Source organism: Prenolepis imparis, unplaced genomic scaffold, assembly GCF_030444845.1.
Source record: "Prenolepis imparis isolate NDT839.2.m4 unplaced genomic scaffold, iyPreImpa1.0 SCAF_250, whole genome shotgun sequence".
NCBI classification, from domain to species: Eukaryota; Metazoa; Arthropoda; class Insecta; order Hymenoptera; family Formicidae; genus Prenolepis; species Prenolepis imparis.
In genome coordinates, this window is record NW_028141408.1 from 14,010 (window position 1) to 39,571 (window position 25,562).

Here is a 25,562-nt window from a genome sequence, read left to right on the forward strand (position 1 = left end):
TTTCAGTAAATGATGGGGACACAGATGTATCTACTGTGACTCGTTTTGGTGTAGTTGCCATGAAACATTCCGTTTCTAACGCTACTTCAGTTTCTACACAAATAAAAATAAATAACACTTTAGTACATAAACCATGACAAAAATTTTATTCTATATTTAATATACAGGGTGTCCGGTAATAGTCGCATCAACCGTCGTGTGCAGGTAGAGCTAGTTAAACCGAGTAGAAAAGTCCTCTACCATTTTGCGATATTCTCAATAATAAGAGAGAAATAAATTAAAGAAAATCAGCCAATTCGAGCGATGATAAGCGTGCAGCGAGAAGAGACAGCCCACTCGGGGGTCCAGAGTTAGCGCTACTCGTATGTAGTTACTGTCTTTTGTAAAGCGCTCCTCCCCGCTTCATCGCGCGCCTAGCAACCGTGTAACATTATACTGTTTCTTTTCGCCGCATGCTTAGTAACGATATGAAACTGGGCTGTCTTTTCTCGCCGTCGTCACGCGAATTGGCTGATCTTCTTTAATTTATTTCTCATTAATTATTGCGAAAATCGCAAAATGGTAGAGGACTTTTCTATTCCGTTCAACATATGCTCTACCTGCAACTGACGGGTGGTTCGCGAATTATGGGACATCCTGTATATATATTTCGAACTGACACATGACGCATACACGCACACGCACGCGCACATGTCATATAAAATAAAATTATGTATCTCTCAATGTACTCTTTGATTTTATTTAAATATGAAGAATTCTTTTAGGCTCTCAATATCAAATATATATATGAATATAGACTAGCTATAGAGCCGAACGCGGATGTCAGTGTATCAGTTATTATATAAATTGTCAGCAATTATTAACATTTATTTCAAATTAATCTGTTAATTTCTTAAATAATTTTGTTTTGACTTTAATTTAATTTTGTTTTGACTTTAATTTAATTTATTTTAATTTTACATTATATATTTATATATTATTGTTTTTGTTTTATTGTTTTACTATTAATTATCGTTTAATTATTTTAATCTTGTAAATAAAGTTTTTTATTCTATTTATCAAATCTTTAATATTTATAAATAAAAACATCGTAAAACCGTCGATGTCATGTCGCCAATTAATCAAGTTATATTAGAAAGAGACGGAACGTAATTTTATATTATTTGACTGTTTGCCTCTCACTCTACTCGTGCGGCTCCCCTTCCACTGCCAGCCATTCTATATGTCGATGTGTCCAACACAGTTGAGCATGGGCTAGCGGCAGCTGATTGTGAGTGCGGCCGAGCGTTTACGGAAACGGCCGAGACAACGAAATAGCAAGCGAGCCTGCGAGCAGCGAGCAAGAAAGTCAGTCGCTCCGTGCGCGTCGTATTGTATAGGTGGGAAGTTCGCATCCCGTGCGTAGAACGTCTAGTCGCCTAGTCTCAGCTGTCGATCGGTCTTGCCTCGTGGTAGCCAGTAAGTAATATTTTATTGTTTCTTATGTATGCATAAACTCTAGAAAATTACTTTTTTTATAAAAAAGGCACGCGTTAGTTAAACGAAATTGTTAATCGTTTCATCGTTATTTCTCTTGATTCGCCAAGCCTTTCTTCGTTCTCTCGAAAAGGTCAAAATCTAACAACAAACCGTTCCGAGATATTTCGACTTATCGTATTTACAAAATGATTTTTCGGCTTCGTGTTTTCGGTTGACATCGTTTATCGATAGGCTATTCTAAATTCCCGAAATTTTAATAATGTATTGTTAACGGATTCTTATACTGACAAACGTATAACTATAAGAAAAGATAAACAATTGTTTAATTGATTTTCAAATGTTCTGGTATTGAATCTGCTATTCAACGGATTTAATTGAACTCGCCGTCTCCTTAGTTTGATGATAATGAGGTATTATGACTGCCTTCGCATGTTTGGCACAAACTTAATTTGCATTTTACGACGAAATAATCGTTGCAGAAAAATAATTAATGCACAATTTTAATCGTTTGACCGTTTGGATTTTATTTTCAACAGATAAATGTAAAAGTTGATTACAGAAATAAATCAAATGTTGTCCTTGATGATATAAATAACATTGACATTCCTGAACCGTTGTTAACAATATTTTGCATTGAAATCTCGATTCGAACGACTGTATGTGATTATCATCGTTCTTCTCATTGTTATTAAACCTTGATTTGCTTTTTTTGGAAATATCGCTTAGAGATGCTCGTTCTAGAACTTGACATCGGCATTGCAAAAACTCAATTATAGTATCCGTCGTTAAATTTTCTAACATTTCAGTATGCTCTTCTTTGTGTCTTTTTGTGCTATTCAAATTCTTTTTCATTAAATTGCGGTAATTAAAAAAAACATTGAACATGTCGCTTGCAAATAACTCTTATTTCATTCTCGTAATATTTTCTTAACAATTCCCATACACTTACATAATTTTGATTGAAAATCTCAATTGACTATTTTATCACTAAGAGATTATTCCGAATAAGTCTTGGCAGTGTACCAAGCAAAATTCGTGCCCCGTGCACAAATATTTAATCTCAACGAAAAATTAATTTTCGTTGGAATCGACGCATCAACATCCGCGTACGGCTCTTACAGCCAATTGATTTCTAAATATTTATATTGACTATTTTATATTTAAAATGTAATTCCGAAATTCAGTCTTGGCATCGTACCAAGCAAAATTCGGCTTTTCCGGCTAATTTATTATCTAATATATATTAATGATATATTGCAGATTTTGCACTGTAAGGCCAAAGGGGGCACGATATTGGTGCGCAGATTCGAGATGCGTAGTCGATTTTGCATCCCTTGAAAGTGATCGTGACGATCTTTATTTTGACAGCGTGTGCATGCTTATAACAAGGCGATTAAAACTGGACAGATGCACGAAGAAGGATGCTATCTGATGCTACATAATGTAAACAGAGCAAATGTGACACACCACCAATGTAAGTAGATTTCATAAGATTCTATGTTTCAATCGTTCTTGTATCGATATCACTTCTTTTACATGAGTTTTTTTTCGATATCTATTTGGAAATTAATAAAAATAGTAAAGTTATACCAATAATATATCATTATTGTTTGTTTGACCCTTGTCGACCATGCGTGGTCCGACAGCGGGCTCAACTTTTTTGTCGGCTAAAGGCCGAGAAGGATTAAGTGGGAGAGAACGAGTTGGAGAGAGAGGGAGAGAACGAGTTGGAGAGAGAGAGGGGAGAGAACGAGTTGGAGAGAGAGAGAGAGGGGGGGAGAGAGAGAGAGAGAGAGAGAGAGAGAGAGAGAGAGAGAGAGAGAGAGAGAGAGAGAGAGAGAGAGAGAGAGAGAGAGAGAGAGAGAGAGAGAGAGAGAGAGAGAGAGAGAGAGAGAGAGAGAGAGAGAGAGAGAGAGAGAGAGAGAGAGAGAGAGAGAGAGAGAGAGAGAGAGAGAGAGAGAGAGAGAGAGAGAGAGAGAGGAGAGAGAGAGAATAAGATAGGTGGTCAAATTGGCGGAGAGTTACTTGGTCGTTATGAAAGTTAATCAATATATATTACAGTCACAAACTAAAACTGTTAATTACACGATAATTTATTACCGCGATCCCGCAGGCAATGAGATTGTTTACGCACAAACGAGTAATCAATTATAATGCTTATTAATTAGGGGAAAATAGGCTAAATCGTACCGTTCGTTAAATCGTATCTCTACTGTATTTTGTAATCAGAGTTAAAATATTTTAATGTGTTAACGCTGTTGTATTGCAGCTAGCCTCCCTCGAATGCCGCAATGTTTGTTTTCTTCTCAAGCGATCCATTACTGAGTTTATAAATTTATTTTGCGTGATTTTCATGTAATATTCGGCACCCCGTGCTTAAGCTATCACATTGAGAAAGATAAGCAATTAAACTTATTATTAAATCATTTTTTCATCTTATTTAATCCTATAATGGAACTGTTGAAAAATCGGCAAAAAGTTTCAAGATTATTTTTTTATTCACAAATTTTTATTCACAAGGCAAGTTCGGTAAAACGTACCACTAACTTTTTTCTATATCGTACTGCTATGATTTACTAAATTAATTTTTTTATTTAGGCATTGGTTTTTTTACTCTATATTTAGATAGACAATTGAAGAAAATATTATCAAATTTTACAATTATATTGAGGTAATACTTATTTATATTTTTGTATGATACAAAAAGTATTTTTCTTAAATTTTTTAAGAGAATTTATAATTATAAATATGACATTTTTCTTATAGATATGTTTTGTTGCAGACTGAGAACTTTCCTAGAAAATAAAACTTCATTTTTGTTAGAATATTTTAATTTTATTGTTAGAAGTATGATTTAAAAATTCATGGGTACAATTCAGCAAACCGGCGTATTGTAAATCGTATTAGATATTTTTTTTTAATTTTTATTTTACGATATGAAACAATGATAAATTTATGTTAATGTTTCGCGTATATCGTTGACAAAAAACCATAGTTTCAAATAAATAAAAAAATTTTGTCACTTTTTTGATAGTTTTATTGCAATTTTAATATTTACCTTTGGGAGTACGATTTAGCATACTTTGTCCTATATACACTCGACCATACAAACAAGAAAAACGGTACGTTTAAAAAAAGTAGTAAAAAAATTGTGAAAGTTCAAGAATTAAATACTCAGCTAATAATTATGATATCAAGGTGTTTAAAAAACGAAAATAAAGCTTGTCCTGAAGCGATGCAAATCGTGCCGGGCATCTCGCGTAAACAAGTCCGAGATATTCACGGGGTTTTCGCTGTTTCGGCACTATTTCCTCTGGAATCGGAGGGTATCCATGAGGATTTCCCCGCATAAAAGAAAGAAAAGATAAAAAAAGCACATTCTAAAGAGAAAAGTTTGAATTTCAATTTTTTTATCCATTGAGCTACCTACATCAAGTTGATTCACACTGTGCAATTCAGGAAAGTGGACTTTCTATCAGTTTTGCAGGTTCTCACTCTGTCATTCGCCATTGTAAAACTAATCATTCCACGTAATGGCACTAAAATTTTCTCAAACTACAGACTTCAAGCTTTATTTTTGTTTTTTAAACACCTCGATATTATAATTATTAGTTAAGTTATACATTTTTAAACTTTCACAATTTTTTACTACTTTTCAAGTGTACAACTTTTTTGGCTGTGTAGTTTATATTATATAATAACATTATTAAAATATAATATATTAATATATTAAAATAATCCTTTTCTAAAAAAGGCATGTAAAGTCGATACTCGCATCCCAGCAAACCACACATGTAACATAGACATGTATGTAATATTACACGACTGTCATGAATGTTACATGTAATATTACTTATACAGGTAAATGTTACGTTCTGGTACGGGCTCTATGTCAGCAACTTTGAGATGTATCATTTATATGTTAAATATATTTCAAATGATATGTTATTGTAACATAACATAGACATATGTATTACATATGTTTTCATATTATGTAATGTAATATAAACGTATATATATTAGATATTTTCCTGTAATGCAATATAAAATAAATGTATATATTACATACTTCTATATGTCATGTAATATAACATAAATGTATAAGTTATGTTTATGCAAAATATATATATAAAAATAAACATTTTCTATGTACTTATATTTTAATTTAAAATGTTATAAATATTTATTGTAGATAAAAGGATATCTTTATCTATAACAAATATTTATAAACATATTGAATTAAAATATAATAAGTAGATAGAAAAATAGTATTTATTTTTATCTGCGAAACAGTTAATTTTTAAAATAATTAAGTCATGTTTTTTTAATTTTAAATTCAAATACATATACATATAATATATATATAGCTATATATATTTTACATTCATATATCACGCACATATTTCAATAAACAATGTAATATTCATAATTATAAGAAAATATATTTCTTTATTTTTGTGATTATAGTTTCTAATATAATTTGTAGTACTTTTATATTTTAATATATTAAATATTTATATATTTTAATAATGTGTTAAATATAATATATAAGCAGTGGTATCAACGCAGAGTACTATAAAGATTTTAATTATAAATTCTTTGTAATATTTTGAAGACAAAATTTCTAACACGAAAATGTCGAGGATATAGCATTTTTCAAATAGGAAAAGTTTAAAGATTATGAATTCTACAATAATTTCACTATTGCCAGTTACGATTCCATGAATCGGATGCTTTTGATAATAGTATTATTGTAAAAATATTCAAGATTTCATTAAAACTGTATTTCTGTTTCTCCGTAATGAATCATAAGAACAGTTAAAAACGTTTTTATTCCATAGTTTAATATATCGATATTGATATGTGTCAGTTGTCATATTTAGCTGTCTCCACGATGAAATTATAATCAATAAAAACAAAGTTATTTGACATGGAAGCACTTTTACCACTGATCATTTTGCTATCTCTGAGCACACAAAAGTCTAGCTCGTCATTCGTAATCTTTAAACTTTTATTATTTGAAAAATACTATAGCCCCGATATTTTCGTATTAGAATTTTTGTCTTGAAATATTACAAAGAATTTGTTATTAAAATCTTTATCGCCAGTTTAGGGACATCCTGTTTATATGTGTGTATATACTGTAAATAATAAACTATACTTATTTTACAAAATTGTAGGAGAGTTTAAGAAGAAAAACCGTTGATATCTAAAATTGAACCTACCTTTAGAAAAGGACAAATCGACATTAACAACGTTAATCTGTAAAATGCGAACTAGATGAGGCAAATTCAGAAAGAATTTGGAGTATACCTATCCATTACAGACATAAAATCCTTCAGATATGAAAACGGTAATGACAGTATAGTGGTGATAATAGTGCTGTTACGAGATCATCGAAAATTGGAGGAACACAGCTGCCAACGGTGAGTACCTTCATGCAAATATATCTAACGTCGAATATATAAAGTTGCATGTAAAAGGACGTTGAAGTAATGGCTCGGATCTCAAACGAGATTTGTTTGATACTGAGATTTGTTTGATAGCTTGAACGGATTGATTTTGCATTCGCAAACGACAATGTCCCAAGTATTGTACATTGCGTTGTAATGAGAAACGATTGATAAATATTTATGTATTTTTTTAATTTTTAAAAGTAAATATTTCTCATCAAGTTAGGAAAATAAAATATTAAGTTTAACCCTTTCGGTACGGCTGAGCTAGACACAGTCTCTGCCACTTTATATACAGCCCTGCCACGGAACGCGCGTTATTGATAATCGAATGCGCGACTGATGTATGTTGCTTTGCACTAAATAACTTATTTATATTTATATTTATATTGAAATTTATTTAGTATATTACAAGTAATAATTAATTATGTTAGCGTGATTGTTTCTTTATACTATGCAATTCATCAAAATTGTGTAATATAAAATAATAGCTAATAAAATATAACATTTTTATTTATTTATATGCAATAAACCAGAAAGAATTACAATAATATAACATTAATACTCTTTTATAACTCTTACACACACACACACACACACACACACACATTTATACACTACCGTCAGAAAGTTTAAGACCAAAAAAATTTGTTAATTTTATTTATTATTTCTTTCTAAAAAATAATGCAAGCTATTTTTACTTTTATGGTGTTGTAACATGATCTTCTAGCTATTAATAAAAAAAAGAAACAATCAGCGGAGTATCATATTTTAACGTGTAAAAATAAATTATTCTTTCGAGGATCTTTATTTATTACTTTGGTCTTAAACTTTCTGACGGTAGTGTATATATATATATATATATATATAAGAATTATTTACATTAATAAAAATAAACAGATAAAGCAATCCAAATACTAAAATACTTATCATATTTATTTAATATTATTGTTTATTATTATAATTTTCAAGTGAATACACAGTAATATAGTGTTAATATTACAATTTTTATTACTTTTACATTATATTACCTTAAAATAATGAACTTGATTTATATAATATATATCTTATCTTTATATTTTAATTATATACATACATATAACTCATAAACTAAAAATAAGAAACGAAAAACACATTGAAAACATGACAAATACACTTTTTAATTATTTGCGAATAATTTTATTAGTTGGCAAGTCAGAAGTTGCATCTTTTTTAGGAAAATATCTTTTTATAATAGGTTTTGCACCTTGTAATAATTGTGCTAATGATAAAATTTGGTTTCCTATTAATTTAATATCAGATACTTTTTCAACGTCAAGATATATAAAAGACATCATCTGTAAAATAAATACATAATTCATAAAAATCAATAAAAATTGATAAAATAATATTTTATTACGAAATTTAAAGATTTTTAATATAATTTACTTGAATTTTTCACATATCCTTTTATTTCCATATTTTTTCCTTTCTCGAAACTATCATTAGCTTCGTAATCAGCAATTTGAATTTCTAATTTGTAATGACCATCTGTAATTGATCCAGTACCAATAGTTTTAAAACTATTTGAGAAAGTATTAAATCTTGTTTTAACATATCCTCGTATAACTGAAAAATATTTTATTTAAAAGTATTTATTTTAAGAAAATGTAATAGAAGAAAACATACATAAATATAAGAACATACTATATATGTATATGACAATATTAAATCATATATGATATATTTAGAATTACTTACGAACACATGAATTCAAGTAATCCGGAATATTTCTATCAATTTAGGTTGAACTGCGTGAATTATCTTTTTAAGGTCAAAAGAACCCAAATTATTAATAATAGTATTTGAAGGAATAATAAGTCCGTAAGGAAGAGTTCCTTGATTAAACTCCGGTAATTTCGTTTTTTTAGCTTTCACTATATCAATTTGAATAATCTGTAAAATACATAAAGTAATATTAGATTAGAAAGTAACATATATATAATTATTATTATTATTGTATATATTAAATTAAATAAGAATAAAAAGTATATTTAAGTATATTCAAAGTAAACAATAATATATAAATATTAATAGTTGTTAAAGATAAATAATATCTTTCTTAAAAAATTTATTAATTACTCGATTTGGTTTTATGTGAAACTGAATCCGCTCGATTTCAGCATTTTATACTACTATTTGAATTCGATGACGACTATTATTATTTAAAATAAATTTTAGCAATCGATAATGTTATGCTTTGCCAACAATTTTCGGACCATCAATCTCATCAATGAAACCAATAACCTCTCTAAAAAAGATTTTAAAATCATCTTTTTACTTTTCAGAAAATTAAGAAATTTAAATATATATATACATATATTTACAGGATATCTCACCTTTGTATAACATTTTATTAGCGTATGCTAGAAGTAAAATAGAATAAAAAATTCTAATACAAAAATGTTGAGGCTACAATAGTTTTTTAATTATAAACCATCAAAATTTGTCAATGATATAGCATAGAACTCGCGCGTCCGTAACTAAACATACACGCCTATCGATCTGTCATCTGTTATTGATTTTTTCAAGGTAGTGTGATATTGATTTTTCTGCACAGCTTATTTTATTTTAAAAATAATGAAACCAATAATAAATGACAAATCGGTACGCGTATACATGTGTAATTCAGTGCGTGTATATCATTGGCAAATTTTGATCGCTTATAACTCAAAAACTGTTGCAGCCTCAACATTTTTGTATTAGAATTTTTTATTCTATTTTTTACCTCTAGAACACACTAATAAAATATTGTACGGAGGTTGTGAGACACCTCCTATATGTATGCACACACACACTTATATACATTATATAAATAATGGATTAGAATTTATTAACTACTGAGATACAATATTTATTTTTTAAAAAGTAAAATGTGCAGATAAATAAATATAAATGCGTGTGTATTTTTTATTATATGAATTAAAATAAATAAAAAAGGTTTAAGATTTTATTGACCAACACTGACTAAGACTAATTCTTATATTATAAGACTTTATTTGGGAATAATCTCAATTCGAGATTTATTTCCCGACTCCCCTCTAACCCCCCTATAAAATTATAGGCGAGAAAAATATAGATCCGAAAGTCGCTGAATCGGGAATCGAACCCGAGACCTTTCGCTTGCCGGGCGACTGCTCTCACCAACTGAGCTATTCAGACCCTTCGATTCTATACTTTTCTCTGCCTTGATAAACAATTTCAATCAACACCATTATTAGGTCCAGGTGTGTAAATAACAATATGTAAGATGTGATTTGCCAGTCGAATTTTTAAACAAGGTTTAAGATTTTATTGACCAACACTGACTAAGACTAATTCTTATATTATAAGACTTTATTGGCAAATCACATCTTACATATTGTTATTTACACACCTGGACCTAATAATGGTGTTGATTGAAATTGTTTATCAAGGCAGAGAAAAGTATAGAATCGAAGGGTCTGAATAGCTCAGTTGGTGAGAGCAGTCGCCCGGTAAGCGAAAGGTCTCGGGTTCGATTCCCGATTCAGCGACTTTCGGATCTATATTTTTCTCGCCTATAATTTTATAGGGGGGTTAGAGGGGAGTCGGGAAATAAATCTCGAATTGAGATTATTCCCAAATAAAGTCTTATAATATAAGAATTAGTCTTAGTCAGTGTTGGTCAATAAAATCTTAAACCTTGTTTAAAAATTCGACTGGCAAATCACATCTTACATATTGTTATAAATAAAAAAGTTTACACAGTGGAATCCTCAAGTTTAATTGGTTTTAACATCTCATCTATCGCAAAAGTAATCATCTCTATTTCAATATTTTTATTTGAAATAATATCTTGTTTATTATTCAACGTTCTATAAATTAACATGCAAGATATAAATATCAAACATTAAAATAGGTTGCATAAAATGATGTACAATATATAATTATAAAAATAAAATAAATAAAATATTATAAAAAAAATTAATATTAATAAATTAATAAATAAATTGATAAATAATCAATAATATTAAATAAATATTAATATTAATATTAATATTAATAAATAATTAATATTAATAAATTATTTAATTTTTATTTTAAAAATTAATAAATAAACAATAAATATGGACAGATAAACAACAATTGCCAAAAATATCTTCTTTTAATGATCATTATTTTTCCTAAACCTTTTAAATTAATTTTAAATTAATTTTTTTACAAAATTATGTGTCAAATATTTAATTATATGTTGATTTAAACATATATATACATGTATATATATATATATATATATATATGAATTGACAAAAAAAGAAAAGAAATATATCCTTTAGTATCAACTTTCCGTTCCTTTTAGTGTTTCGAACGATACCGAGACTGATCTCGGTCTCGGCATCCAGACCGAGACGAGACCGAGACGAGACCGAGACGAGACTTAAAACTTGAATTCGAGACTAAGACGAGACCTTTTTATGACGAGTCTCGGCGATATCGAGAGTCTCGTCGAGATTCTCGAATTTTGTGATATTTTTAATCTGAAATATTTTTAATTAAAAATTATTTTTAAATTAATTATTTATTTATTATTTTGGTGCAAAATGAATTTACTTTAAAGTAAGTATTTTTAAATATAAATTCAATTTATACTAAAATGAAATGGAATTCTTTTCATAATTCTATTAGATATAAAATTGGTTCTTCCTATAAAGAAGTATGTGACATATAATATGTGCAAAATCTAAATCTCTATGTTAAATATGAAAATATATTATACTTAAATTAGGCGCCTTCGCCACAGAACAGTCTCCATAATTGAATATCGTTTTTGGAAATGAAGATTAAATATAAAAATATGTCCAGTTCGAAAACCGAGAGTACGGAATAATCGGTGCCTAATTCGTCGACGTTGAGTGTATTGAAAAAATATTTCTTTAATTAATAGATAAAGACAAGGTAAAATTCGGAAAATATTTAATATACAAAAGTGAAAAGAAAATAAAAAAATTTATAAAAATGAAAGACTCAAATACAAGTGACTTAAAAGAACATTTGTTATCTTGTCACCCAAAAATTTACAATAATGCTTATAAAAAGAAAATAACGCTACCGCAACTGGCACATGGATAACTGATGATTAATCAAGCATTTTAATAGGTAGCGTAAAAATGTAAAAATAATTTAAGTATAATATCTTTACGTTTAACATAGAGATTTAGATTTTGCACATATTATATATATGTCACATGCATTTTTATAGAAAGAACAAATTTCATATCTAATAGAATTATGAAAAGAATTCCATTTCATTTTAGTATAAATACTATAAATTAAATTTATATTTAAAAATATTTTCATTAAAGTAAGTTCTTTTTATAGACAAGAAATGTACAACCCTGTTATCTCAAAGCGAATTTTATGATTTGGTTGTCAACTGGCTATGCATCAAATATTTGCCTTTTAATTTTTTCGAAAATGACGCTACACTTATTATGATTATCGAGACCGAGAATCTCGACTCGAGACTGAGACCGAGACGAGATTGTCATATTCGAGACCAAGCCGATACCGAGACGAGATCGAAATTTTCGAGACCAAATCGAGATCGAAACGAGACTTGAGCTAATCTCGTCTCGTCTTGGCGAGACCGAATCACTAGTTCCTTTGATTTATCTAAAATAATTATATACATAGTATGTATTAATTAGCACTCATCACTTGAAAAATAAGTAACCGCTCATAAAAACATACAAACAGATAAATGTACAATATTATAAATCAAGAGACACAGTAGTGTTTCGCACCAAGTCAGGCGTAGCGACGAGACGGACCGTGTATCTTTACGCAAGTCATTTATTTGAGAGTATCTCAGATTATTGATCCTCAGTAACGGCTGAATCGATTGAGTTCTTGTTAAATTTAATCAAAAACTTGGGATTAAATTATATAATAAAATGATCTTTATTATTACTCTATAAATATCATGAACGGAGATATCATCATGTAAAATATTGATGTTAGAATTTTTCATTAAAAAACGTCGGAAAAATTTACGACTAAACCATTTGACAAGAGATGACATCAGTGACACTCGCGTATCGATTTTATGAATCGCGACCGTAATTCAATAACCTTTTTATTGTGTGAAAATGATGACAGATACTTGATAGATGACAATGTGCTGTAGATTTTAAAATTACGTCTACATGAGTTGTTTATGTATTGTAAACAATTATTAATAATAAATATAAATACTGCACTTGGCGCCCTTTTTTACATTTTTTTTAAAAAAAGGTAAATTTTTAAGGATTATATTTGTTCACACATGTATAATAATATTCATATAATTGTATATATACAGGATGTCCCATTTTTTAATTAGAACAGGCTAATATCTCGAAATGATAAGGTTTTTAAAAAAATGTTTTAGACAAAAGTTATAGGGTTTCAAGGGGTATAGATAAGATGGTGTTATTAGTTTGACTTTGCATAGTCGTTTGAAGGTCATATAAAGATCACCTTCAATTTTTTTTAAATGGAACTTCCTATTTTTTATTACATATACTTGTAGCTTATCTCGTGAGCTTTCCAAAACATTATAATAAAAAAATTTTTTTTTACTATTTTTCGAGTTACAGGAACTTCAAAGTTACAGTATTTTGACAAAGAATACAACATATCTTATGAAACATTCAGTTTTCAGTAATCTTATCTTAATACTTTTATATATTAGAATAATAAGATAAATCCATTGGTGTACAGAAAACACATTACTTTTAAGAAAAAATATAAGACTGCATATTGCGAGTTTTATACTTTTTCTTAAAAGCAACTATGTTTTCTTTACACCAATGAATTCGTCTTATTATTCTATGCATAAAAATATTAAGATAAGATTACCTAAAACTAAATAATTTATAAGATATTTTGTATTCTTCGTCAAAATATTATAACTTTCAAGCTCCTGTGTAATTCGAAAAATAGTCAATAAAAAATACTTTATTATAGTGTTTTGGAATCCTCTCAAGATAAGCTATACAATGAAAAGTAGGTTGTATGTTTTATTTAAAAAATTGAAGATGATTTTTACGTAATCTTCAAACGATTATGCAAGGTCACACCAATAACACCATCTTATATCGTTCTCAAAATCCTACAATTTTTATCTAAAACATTTTTTTTCTAAAACTCTGTTATTTCGAGATATTAGCTTGTTAAAATGAAACATCCTGTATATTGTACATTTATATTATAATATTATCTTTGGGTGTAGTTCTGAAAACTGACTACCTCCGATTTAGATAAAATTTTGTGAAAAGCTTCCTTTTAGCTTAAAATGGATGCCTGTAAAGGGAATTTTGGCGACTCCTACAAAAAAGTCATTTTTTAACAAAAAATAGTAAAAAATATGGATAAACTTCCGAATACGACCCACGCCCGATTGCCATAAATTTTTGTAGATACACTGTAAATGATGTCAAATGATTGTCCTTAAGCGGATTTTCACCGATACAAACATTTAATGCTAAAAATATTAAAATAACTTTCTATATAAATTATTGTCGGTAATTATATAGAATAGGGCCTTTTCACATGGGTACACACACACACACGGGGGGGCCTTCGGCCCCCCTCCCGCACCCTCCCCGCCGGTAGCCAGGGTGGACCTCGCTTCACGTTGTGAAGTACACCAGGTGTCCCATTTTAAAGGACCCACTCAAATATCTCAGAAACACTGCGTTAAATCAAAAAATGTTTCCTACAAAAGTTGTAGGGTTTCGAGGGGGACATAACATAGTAATATTCATATGATTTGGGCGGCATCTCCAAGGTCAAGTAAAGGTAAGAATAAATTTTTTAAATGGAAACCCATATTTTTTATTATAACATCTTTTTCTACTAATTAATTTGAACAACTTTTATCTGAAGCATTTTTTTATTTTCTTCAAAATTCACCTTCTCACCTTCATATTCTCACCTTCACTTGAGATGCCGCCCAAGTTCAAATGAATATTACTATGTTATGTCCCCCTCGAAACCCTACAACTTTTGTAGGAAACATTTTTCGATTTAACGCAGTGTTTCTGACAATGAGATATTTGGGTCCTTTAAAATGGGACACCTGGGATGCCTAAACACAGTGAATTCCAATAGACAATCAATAAAGATATATTCAAATAACATAACACATTTAATACCAAATATATATAAAGCGTCCTAAGATATACAATATACATATATAAAGAATCCTAAGAAATACAAAAATAGAATAACAGAACGAAAACATCAACAAGAAACAATTTATATTATTCTTTTTTTAGCCAGAATATACATCTTTAATGTCTTCAATTAATTTTTTTAATGGATCTAATTTATGTTTTTTTACATCTCGCCTCCACAGAAACTCACACAAATGATCAGCCGTATTGTCTTTCGTAATTTGTAAATCGTAAATAGACAATAATTTATACAGAACATTATTTTAATATTTTTAGCATTAAATGTTTGTATCGGTGAAAATCCACTTAAGGACATTCATTTGACATCATTTACAATGTTTCTACAAAAATTCATAGCAATCGGGCGTGGGTCGTATTCGGAAGTCCACCCAAAAATATAATAAGGTAAATAGGAGAGAGAGATTGTCTTGACCTTGACAAAATATGTTAAGGTTAGATTAAGGTTAGGTTACTGTTCTGAATATACTCCGAAAAGTTTTAACTTTTGTTTATGGTTTATTAAATTGTTATTAACAATTAAATCATCTTTCCACGCGAAGCGAGGTTCCACCCAGACCTATGTGTCTTTTTTTTTGGTAGTGGGCCCCCAGCAGGGGGGCGGAACCCACTGTGTCCACGCATACACTTTTCCACGCGAAGCGAGGTTCCACATGGGTTTGCAACTTTCCACGCGAAGCGAGGTTAAACCCAAACGTATGTGTCTAGCTTTTTGGTAGTGGAGCCCCCCGCAGGGGGGCAGAACCCACTGTGTCCACGCATACACTTTTGCACGTGAAGCGAGGTTCCACATGGGTTTGCAACTTTCGAAGCAAAACAAGGTCCACCCTCATCACTTTCTGCTTTCAGCGCGAAATGAGGTCTATTTGCGAAATTCGACATAGGTTTGCAACTTTTCACACAAAGCGAGGTTCATCCCCATCGCCCCCTGCTTTCAGCGCGAAACGTGGTCTATATTTGTTCACACGTGTACTTTACAAGATAAAGCAAAGTTCTGATTCATCCCTGGGACATAGGTTTGAGTTAGATTATATTTTTTGTTAAAAAATGACTTTTTTTATAGGTGTCGCCAAAATTCCCTTTACAGGCATCCATTTTAAGCTAACAGGAAACTTTTCACAAAATTTTATCGAAATCGGAGGCAGTCGGTTTTCGGAACTTTATTCTTATCTTTAGTATTATTAAATTTAAGAATTAGTATATTTTATATTAATATATTAATAATATATTAATTATTTTATATAAATATAATATATTAATATATTTATTCAACATATTTACCTTGAATTTGCTTTGAATTATTTTTTGACAATATTATACGACTTATAAGTAATACCAGATGTTTGTCCAATAAGAATACTTATGTAGTCCAACTTGTGCACAAGATGTGATCAATTACTGCAAATTAAAATCAATTTTTTAAATACACGTTTAATATATTTATTACTTAATTTTATAAATTTAATTATATATATATATATATGTATCGTCACGTCAGCTGACCAACAAAACTCGTCGTAGATTCAAGACAGTCAATCAAAAACATCAAAAATTAATTGTGATAAGGACGTACTCTTCTCGCTCATATGCGTTACACACGTTAACTTAGAAATCGTTCTTTTACAATATACTTTTATTGGAACTGCATACGTTCACATCACCAAAATGAGTCAACATTAGATGCACAAATATTCATATGTGTTATTTTGTTGTTATGGAAACTTTATTGCTATGAGACTTCTGTAAAAAAAGAATGACGAATTTCTTATTAATTACTATACAGACGAACTTCATGCACTACACACGCACTTTTCACATCAATAGAAGATTTCTATTTATTATTTTTTATCTTTCCTTATCTTGTAGTAAAACTAAGAAACATATATATGTATATACATATATCACATCCGTTTATTAAAAAATTTGTTGGTTTTACATGTAAAATAAGGAATAGTAAAAAATAAAAAAAAATAAAAAGGTAAATAATAAAAAAACTAAAATGTTCCAATAATGTAGAAAACGTGTGTGTGTGTGTGTGTGTGTGTATATATACAGGGTGTTCAAAAAAGACCGGAACCCCTGAATAACTCAGAATAATCGAATTCTAGGAAGAAAACACCCCAGACAAAAGTTGTAGGGTTAAAGAAAAGGGACTTGATGGTGACTTAGAACTTGACCTTGAGATCAAGTTTAGAGGTCATTCGAAGGTCAACTGGAATTTTCAAAATAGAAACCCCCATTTTTTACCCCGGATTCGGAAAGAGCGGGAAATTTTACGTTCAGAAAGGTACTTAAGTCATGGGTTAAGATGACCCTTAAGGGTCAAATTGTATAGGACAGAAGAATCTATCAATAACTAACTTTAATCATGTTCTAGGGGGATAACACCCCAGACAAAAGTTGTAGGATTAAAAAAAGGGACTTGATGTTTATCTTGAACTTGACCTTGAGATCAAGTTTAGAGGTCATTTGAAAGTCAACTCGAATTTTTAAAATGGGAACTCCTATTTTTCGTTCAAGCGCGAGCGTACACCCACTGCTCGTAGGTGATGTGCTCGGTCCTAAAACGGACTGTATCTTGAAAACTAAATGCTTGCCCATCTTGATCCTGGACTCGTTTTAAAGGGGAAGATTTCTACTTTTTTTAAAGATTTTTTTGAAGGAAATCGAAGATGTCTAAATTTGAGAAAAAATTGATTTCTATTTTGTTTTTTTGAAAATCTTAAATAAATTTTTACTTCCTCAAAAAACTGATTTTACAAAATTAAAGTATGTAAAAAAACCTTTTAAAACCACATCTTATTTTATAAATCGTAGTCTACTGAAATTTATCAGCGTTTGAAGTTGGACGCGACGGCCCAAATGATAAAAATTCAAATCCCTGTTAATAAAGAGCCCGTTGGGCGTGGGCCAAAAGATTTGAGCAACAATTTTACTTTTGATAAAACTACAATTTCTGCAAATTTTGCGCCACAAAATTATTGCAGCAACATTTTGTAACATTTCTGCAATGTTGCAATTTTGCAAAGAAATATTTTTGCAATATTTTTGTATTGTTCGATAATCTCTTTTTGTTATATGTACGAACTCTGCTGAATGATAAGTAGATAATATGTATTGTAATGATAAGTCGATAACAGACATGTATTCTTCTCGCTTATCTTGCCATTTGATTGCAAATAACTTGTTTGTAGAGCGGAAATATATTTCACCCTTTCTTAATTTTTCTTCCAATTTTGGCATATATTTCCGTCGTTGTTTTACTATACCTCAAGCATTTGTATTATTTTTATGAAGCAAATTAAACAATGTCGGACTAGTATACCAATTATCAACAAATAACATATGCCCTTTGCCTAAATATGACTCTAATAATGTAAGTACAATTTTGCCTGATATTCCAAGTACTTTTTTATTTGATACATTAAAATTACATTAGAATTACATTAGAATTATAGCCTGTATAAATAATAAAAGCTTGAATATGTCCACTTTTACAATCGTACAAAACGAAAGATTTTATGCCGAATCTGTTTAGACGGAATATATATTGCTTAAAACTTAATCTTCCTTTAAATAACAATAAACTTTCATCTATACATAAATTACGAAATGGAAACAAATAATTTTTAAAAGATGCGCGGAGTTTATTAACAACTTCATGTATTTTTATCAATCGATCAGAACTAACTGTTGTAATGTCATTAAAGTGTAACATTTTTAATAAAAAAAAACATATATTTGTCTCGAAACATAATCTGATTAAAAATATCTGTACGCAATCTATCTTTTGACTAGAATTCTGTATAATGTAATTTTTTTACTCGCGACATCAGTAATTTAATGGAAAGAAAATTTTATTTACTGTAGTTTCTTTTTCATAACTATTTGAGAAAAAACGTATGTTATTATTCATTGCATAGTGACAGTAAATATTTGCTTTTACTGCAATAAATGCGACTAATTCTTCAGAAAAAAAATAATTGAAAATAATCTAACGCAGTGGAAAACCAATAAAGATAAGATTTTATGCCAGAACCATTCATATCAAATTTGAATATTCTTAATTTGTATGTGATCTATTCATTTCCTCACATTCTGTTTCTTCTAAATATCTAAATTATCGACTTCGTTTTCCGATTCCGATGAATTCAATATTCGCCTTCGTACTTTATGTAAATTTTTTCTATTATTTAATGCAAGATGCGAACATTCTCTATCAACATCTCCCACTATTTTTGATTTTGTATCGCTTAATAATTTTTCTTTTATTACACTTAGTATAACCATATTAGGACGAACAAGTCTACAAAATTAAAAGAAATAAAATAATTAAAAATAATACTACTAATATAACTACAAACTCAAAAGCAATAATATATACCTGATAATGATACGTCGACAAACAAATAATTATTTTTTTCAAAGATTTTATCAATATACTATTAAGAAATGGAAGTATATCTTAATTGTGAACTCTTGGCGATCATATTTAATACTGTCGTTGAATATTTTTTTTTTTTTTTTTTTTTTGATAAAACAAATGCAGACAAATAAAACATGAAAATATTTCTATGATGACAAAATATAATTTTAAAAAAATTATAAGCGATACAAATCAGAAATGGAAAAAGATATTGATAGAGAACTTTATCATCTTGCATATTAAGTAATATAATAATAACAATAATACTTATAATAACAATAATACTAAACAATAATAATAATAATAATAACAGCAAAAATTTACGTAAAGTTTCCAATAATAAGATATTTAGCGACATTATATATAATAAAAAGAAGCCACTTTAGTGACGTTTTGTCCCAAACAATCGTTTAGAGGGAAGTCATTGTAGTGACGTCTTGACCCAAAACATTGTTTAGAGGAAAGCCACTAGTGGCGCGTCGTATTCAAAGGTTTAATATCTTATTCCATATACACTTACATTCAAATAATCTTGACAACATTATAAGTTTGATTTTGTTAGCTTATATTCATGTCGTAGAGTTGAAACCATTTTTATCGTGTTTTGTCTTAAGGGACATCCACGAAAATTGTTTCATGTATATTTTTATGATTTTTTTTGCAGAATGGAATAAAACAAGAACAACATCCTTTCAATTGCTTTAAACTACCATTTTTTTGCGTTCATATTATTTATGAACAGATACACAAAATTTTAAAAATTGTAAGCTGTATTTTATCATATAAAATCGGTTTCAACTTTGCGTCGTGATAATATCTTCGGTTAACTTTGGACATTTCCGGAACATTATCGAACATTTTGAATATTCATTTATAAAACACTTCAATTAATAATAAACTCAAGTTTTTTTTAAGAGTAACCAATAAATTACAATAAAATTTATATACAAACTATCAAATTATGTTTATAAAAAAAGTTTTTTACTTACTCTAGGCGCAAAGATTATTGGTAGAACTTGCGGGAAGTAAAATTAAATTATTAGCGCGGCTATAGAAAATCACAGTGCAATAAAATTAGTTAAAAAACTTCATCGCAGAATCAAATATATTAGCAAATTATATTGAATGATGTTCATGATTTCTGTACGATTTTGGTAACTTTTATGTATATACTGTCAGTACTCGATAAATATTATTTATCAGAATATCAAGTTATTTTATGTTAATATTGATAAAATTTTGGTGTACAGAGATAATATATATTATAGTTAATAATTTTAGCATGTCTCTGAAGAATTCTCAAGTGAAAAGAAAATAATTCTAAAATATCATTCAAATTCTTATCAGAAAATAAGATAAAAGAAGAAATAATATTATGCTATTAAACAATTAGCATAATTGTATTGTTATAATATTAATTTGTTATATATTTTATATCCTCTTAAATTGACTATGATAATGACAAAGAACATTTGTATATAAGCAATGGGAAAGATTTATTAATATATAGAAAAAAGAAAAATGTGCTTTAAATATAAAATCATTATAAAATTTTTTAGAAGTAAATAGAAATTAGTACGGTTTTGTTTCAAATGTATAAATTAAATAAAACCTGTCTAATAAAATCTCTCTTGAGAATACTATTAATTTTTCGATAATGTTCTATTTTAATATGTGTCGAATGTAATTGGAAGAATTAATATACGTAAAAATGAAATATAGCGTTTTGTTTGAATTAAATAAAAGTAGCTTTTCAAATTTTGAAAGTTTACCTTAAAAAAATAATTCTATTAATAAAGTGTTCCAATCAAAACATATTTTAGAGATATTATTTGAGATAATTATATAGGATATTATTGCTCCTTATATTATAAAATATAAAAGATAAATAATTAAATATATTATCTGTGTGTATTTCAATATTTTGTACAAAAATATTTTTTTAAAAATATTTTAAGTTTAATTTATTTTTCATTGCATGTCTTTTTTATGGTCTCCATAAATCTTTTTAAATTATAACTCTTATCTGTACAATAATTACAGTAATTGTAAGTAAGTTTCTGAAAAGAGGAGAAAATAAATTATCAAAAATTTATTTTAAACTATTAGGAAAAAATATATATTATGTTTGTTTATTATTTTTTGGATGCTTTTTATATTATTTTTCTTTAAAGTACAATTTTTATTTAAATTATTTTTTGTACCAACTTATATTCTTCAAATCCTTCAGCTTTTTTGTCATTAATTGTTAATTTTTCTACTTTGAGAACAAGCTCTATACAAAAATTCATCGATTAACATAAAAATTAAATTGTTGATTCACCAAAGCTATTTGTGAGTTAAATTTAATATTAGTAATTAAGCAGATTTGTTGGACAGAAAGTTATATATGATATTTGTTCGACAGAAAGTTATATATGAAAGCAATTGTGTCAGTATGCTCATGGAACAAACTCTTTTATTATCAAATTTAATCATAGCAGCAAGTTATTTTGTGTAGTAAATTAATAATATAGAAAAATAATTTGAGTTCGAAAAATATAATTTAATAATTTTAATAAAAATAAAGCAATTATAATGATTGCTATATTGGAGATATAATAGATTTTTTTTATTCACTCTTTTTACCCCAAAATTGCTTTTTATGGTAATTAATTTAATTTTTAATTTTTAATGATAACTCTGTTAATTGTTATTAATAAATATGTTGTAAAGAAATTTGCTTTAAATTAATAACATTTATAATTTCAAATTTATTAATTTGATTTAATAATCAGGAAAGTTATTTTTTCAGTAAATAAACATAAACGATTCTTTAATTGATTACAATTTATTGTACTTGCATATATGGGGATTCCGATATAAACTGCCAGTAGTGAAAATTTATAGTTTACGTTACGTATATTATACATAGATTTTTCATACTGACAATGAGTACTGACAATGAGTGTAATTCCTGTAATGTTTTAACATGCGAAAAAATCCGTGGACAAGCAAAGCGTTTTGCGCGTAGCAAATGTCAACAAATCATGTTCGTATGTAATTATATTACATATAAAATTCGCCTTAAAATCCCCTAATCTCACACACTTTACGATCTATTTATCGCATGTTTAAAGCTTCTTTCATCGGCATGTGATATTCGTTAATTCTCCCTCTTTTCCTTAAAATGCATTTTAATTTTTTGAAAAGAATCTATCATAATGTTTTTTATAAGCAAAATTGATTTTATGGGAAATATTATTTTAAATTACAATTTCAAATTGCAAATATTTCAAATTACAAATATTATTATAAAATTATAAAATGCTTTAGAAATTGAATATTTTCTATGTCTTGGCTAGTTGTTGGTTAATTTTAGTTTTGATTTTTACATTTTTTGGGGGTACATTATTTTTTACGGGAAATTCTTTTTAAAAATTATTTTAGGTATAAAATAGATACATATACATACATATAATATAAATGGTATAAATGGTATAAAAGGTATAAATGGTATAAATGATATAAAAGGTATAAAAAGGCAAATCCTTAATTTTTAACATTTGATATAATATTTCTCGCCTATTTTCCCGTTGTAAAAATTCGAGGATTATTAATTTGATGGAACTTAGTAATCTCAAACCAAGAGATACCGTTCCGAAAAATTAGAATTAATTATCGTGCTTGACTCTTAGGCCGAATTTAAGAATCACATTTAGTTATTAAATACTGAGAGCCGATACAAATATTTCTTAATTTTGATATAATATTGTCGTAATTTTGCTTTCTTTTCATATAAAGGATATATAGTATATTGCTCGAAATAATCATAATCTTCGTCAGTAACCTGTTACTGATAAATACATTGTCTTGTGTTGATCCTCCAATGTAGCTTCTTTATCACTAGAACAACACGCGCGCGCGCAATTCTTCGGTTTTATGTTAAAAAAAATATATATTTTTGAAAAATAATGTAAAGTTTGTTTAAACTCGATTAATATTTTTTCACGGAAATTAGCTGTCAAAGCGTTAATTTCAACAATTTTGCTAATTAAATTTTAAAATAATACACACATATGTATATACATAATTTGAATATTTTATTTTCAGATCAATGTGTACTGTGTACTACAACTCTGCTATTGTACGTATCGGTGAGTAAGAAATTGTTTATTTTATAACATTTCTATAGCGGTAATGGGAATGTATATAATATGTTGAAAATATTAAAATAATAATATGTTTCAAATAATATGTTATAATATCTTATTCGCGATTAATATTTTTTGACAAAAATCAACTGATAATTGTCAAAAATATTAATCGAATTTAAAATATTTGTAGGGAGGGCATGTCAAAGATAGCGAGCTGATATTAAATCGCAGTTTATTCATAAAGATTACAACTTAATTATACGGCTTAATCGTATACGCGGATTTTGCATCGGTGGCCGGCCGTCTGCCGTTAGCTTAATCGAACCGTTCTGTTCGAGGGCAGGCGTGGAACTGCCTCTTTATCATTAACTAACTCTACACCCGAAATCGTCGGTGCATAAACAAACGCAGGCCGGGTCGACGGGACGCAGCGTCTTGAGTGTCGCGAACCTCTTGAAGAGGCAACGCGTCGTACTTAAAGTATTGCCGAGTTATATACTGTCTGCACGCGTGGTTTCAAGTGGCCCTATGCCCATCGATTCTCTACGTACGTGGGAATGGCCCTATGCCTGTCGGTCTCGAAACCCTTACAATTCGGCCAGCCTGACCATTAATCGTCCCGATTAATCGTGCGCGTAAAAACAAAAGAAAAATTTTACTGCTAGGCAAAATCTGCAGCTAAACTTAAACTTAAATTTAATGTAAACCTACTTGATATAAGCTTATCACAACTTAATCTAACTTAATCTAACATAAACATTATTATTGTTGTATTCAAATCTACATTAAGCAGGTGTCCATGGTCACATATTTGATGCTTCCCATGTTCCGCGATAAGGCGTTTGCGATAGCTGAAACCCTTCAACATCTTTTATTACGTATCGGTCATTTCTAAGTACGCGATCAACCTGATACGGGCCTTTAAACTTTGGTATCAGTTTTTGAGAGACACCTGGTGAATTATCGAAATTCTTTATCATCACTTTATCGCCTACTTGATATTTTTTCGCGGTTTTATGTTTACGATCGTAAGCTTGCTTATTCGCGTCTTGACTCTTTTGAATTTGCTTGGTCGCTTTGTCACGCACGCATGATAAATTTCGGGATATCTCGATTTGCCCGTTAACTTCTAGAGCATCTCGTAGCTCGTCAATTACTTTACCACGTTGCCGCATTCCAAAAAGTAACACGCTCGGGCATTTGTTCGTGGCTTTCGATACGGTATTATTACATGCAAATTCTACATCCTTAAGAGTATTATACCACGATGTCTTTTTCTCGTCTGTTAATTTCGCTATCATCGGTAATATTGTACGATTGAATCTCTCGACCTGACCATTCGCTTGAGATGAAGCGGTGGCGATTTTCACATGCTGTATATTCTTATCGTCTAAAAATTGTTCAAATTCACGCGACATAAAGCAACTGCCTCGATCCGAAATAATGCGTAATGGACGACTATAATACTCGAAATATGATTGAAGGCATTTTATGACTTCTGCCGCATTGGTGCTTTTAGTAGCGTATAACTTAACATATTTCGTAAAGGCATCGACAATTAAAAAAATATATCGATTTTTGCTAGAGCTCGACCTTGATGCGGGAGTTAAATGGTCGACGTGTATTGTAGCGAATGGTACACTACTTTTCGGTATGTTGTGTAGTGACCCTTCGGTCTTTCCGGAATTCGGCGTAAAAGCGATACACTTGAGACAACTCTTAAGATACTTTTCAACCTTCGATTTCATCTCCGGGAACCAATAACTACTTAAAATATTTCGAATCGTTTTCTCAACGCCAACGTGACTCATTTCATTGTGATACTTATGGA

At 29.0% G+C, this 25,562-nt stretch overlaps 1 long non-coding RNA gene and 1 other non-coding gene across 3 annotated transcripts; both read left to right on the top strand.

The window, feature by feature from the left end:
• Positions 1-1,365: 1,365 nt before the first annotated feature.
• LOC145948122 (uncharacterized) lies at positions 1,366-24,177 on the top strand. Of its 2 annotated transcripts, none has more exons than XR_014427276.1 (4): positions 1,366-1,458; positions 2,740-2,953; positions 6,660-6,905; positions 23,688-24,177. It is a non-coding gene; the product is annotated as an uncharacterized LOC145948122 (long non-coding RNA). The 2 variants fall into 2 exon arrangements; XR_014427275.1 differs by lacking the exon at positions 23,688-24,177 and adding an exon at positions 7,026-7,169.
• Positions 10,413-10,488, top strand: Trnat-ggu (transfer RNA threonine (anticodon GGU)). Its single transcript has one exon. It is a non-coding gene; the product is annotated as a tRNA-Thr (tRNA).
• Positions 24,178-25,562: the final 1,385 nt, after the last annotated feature.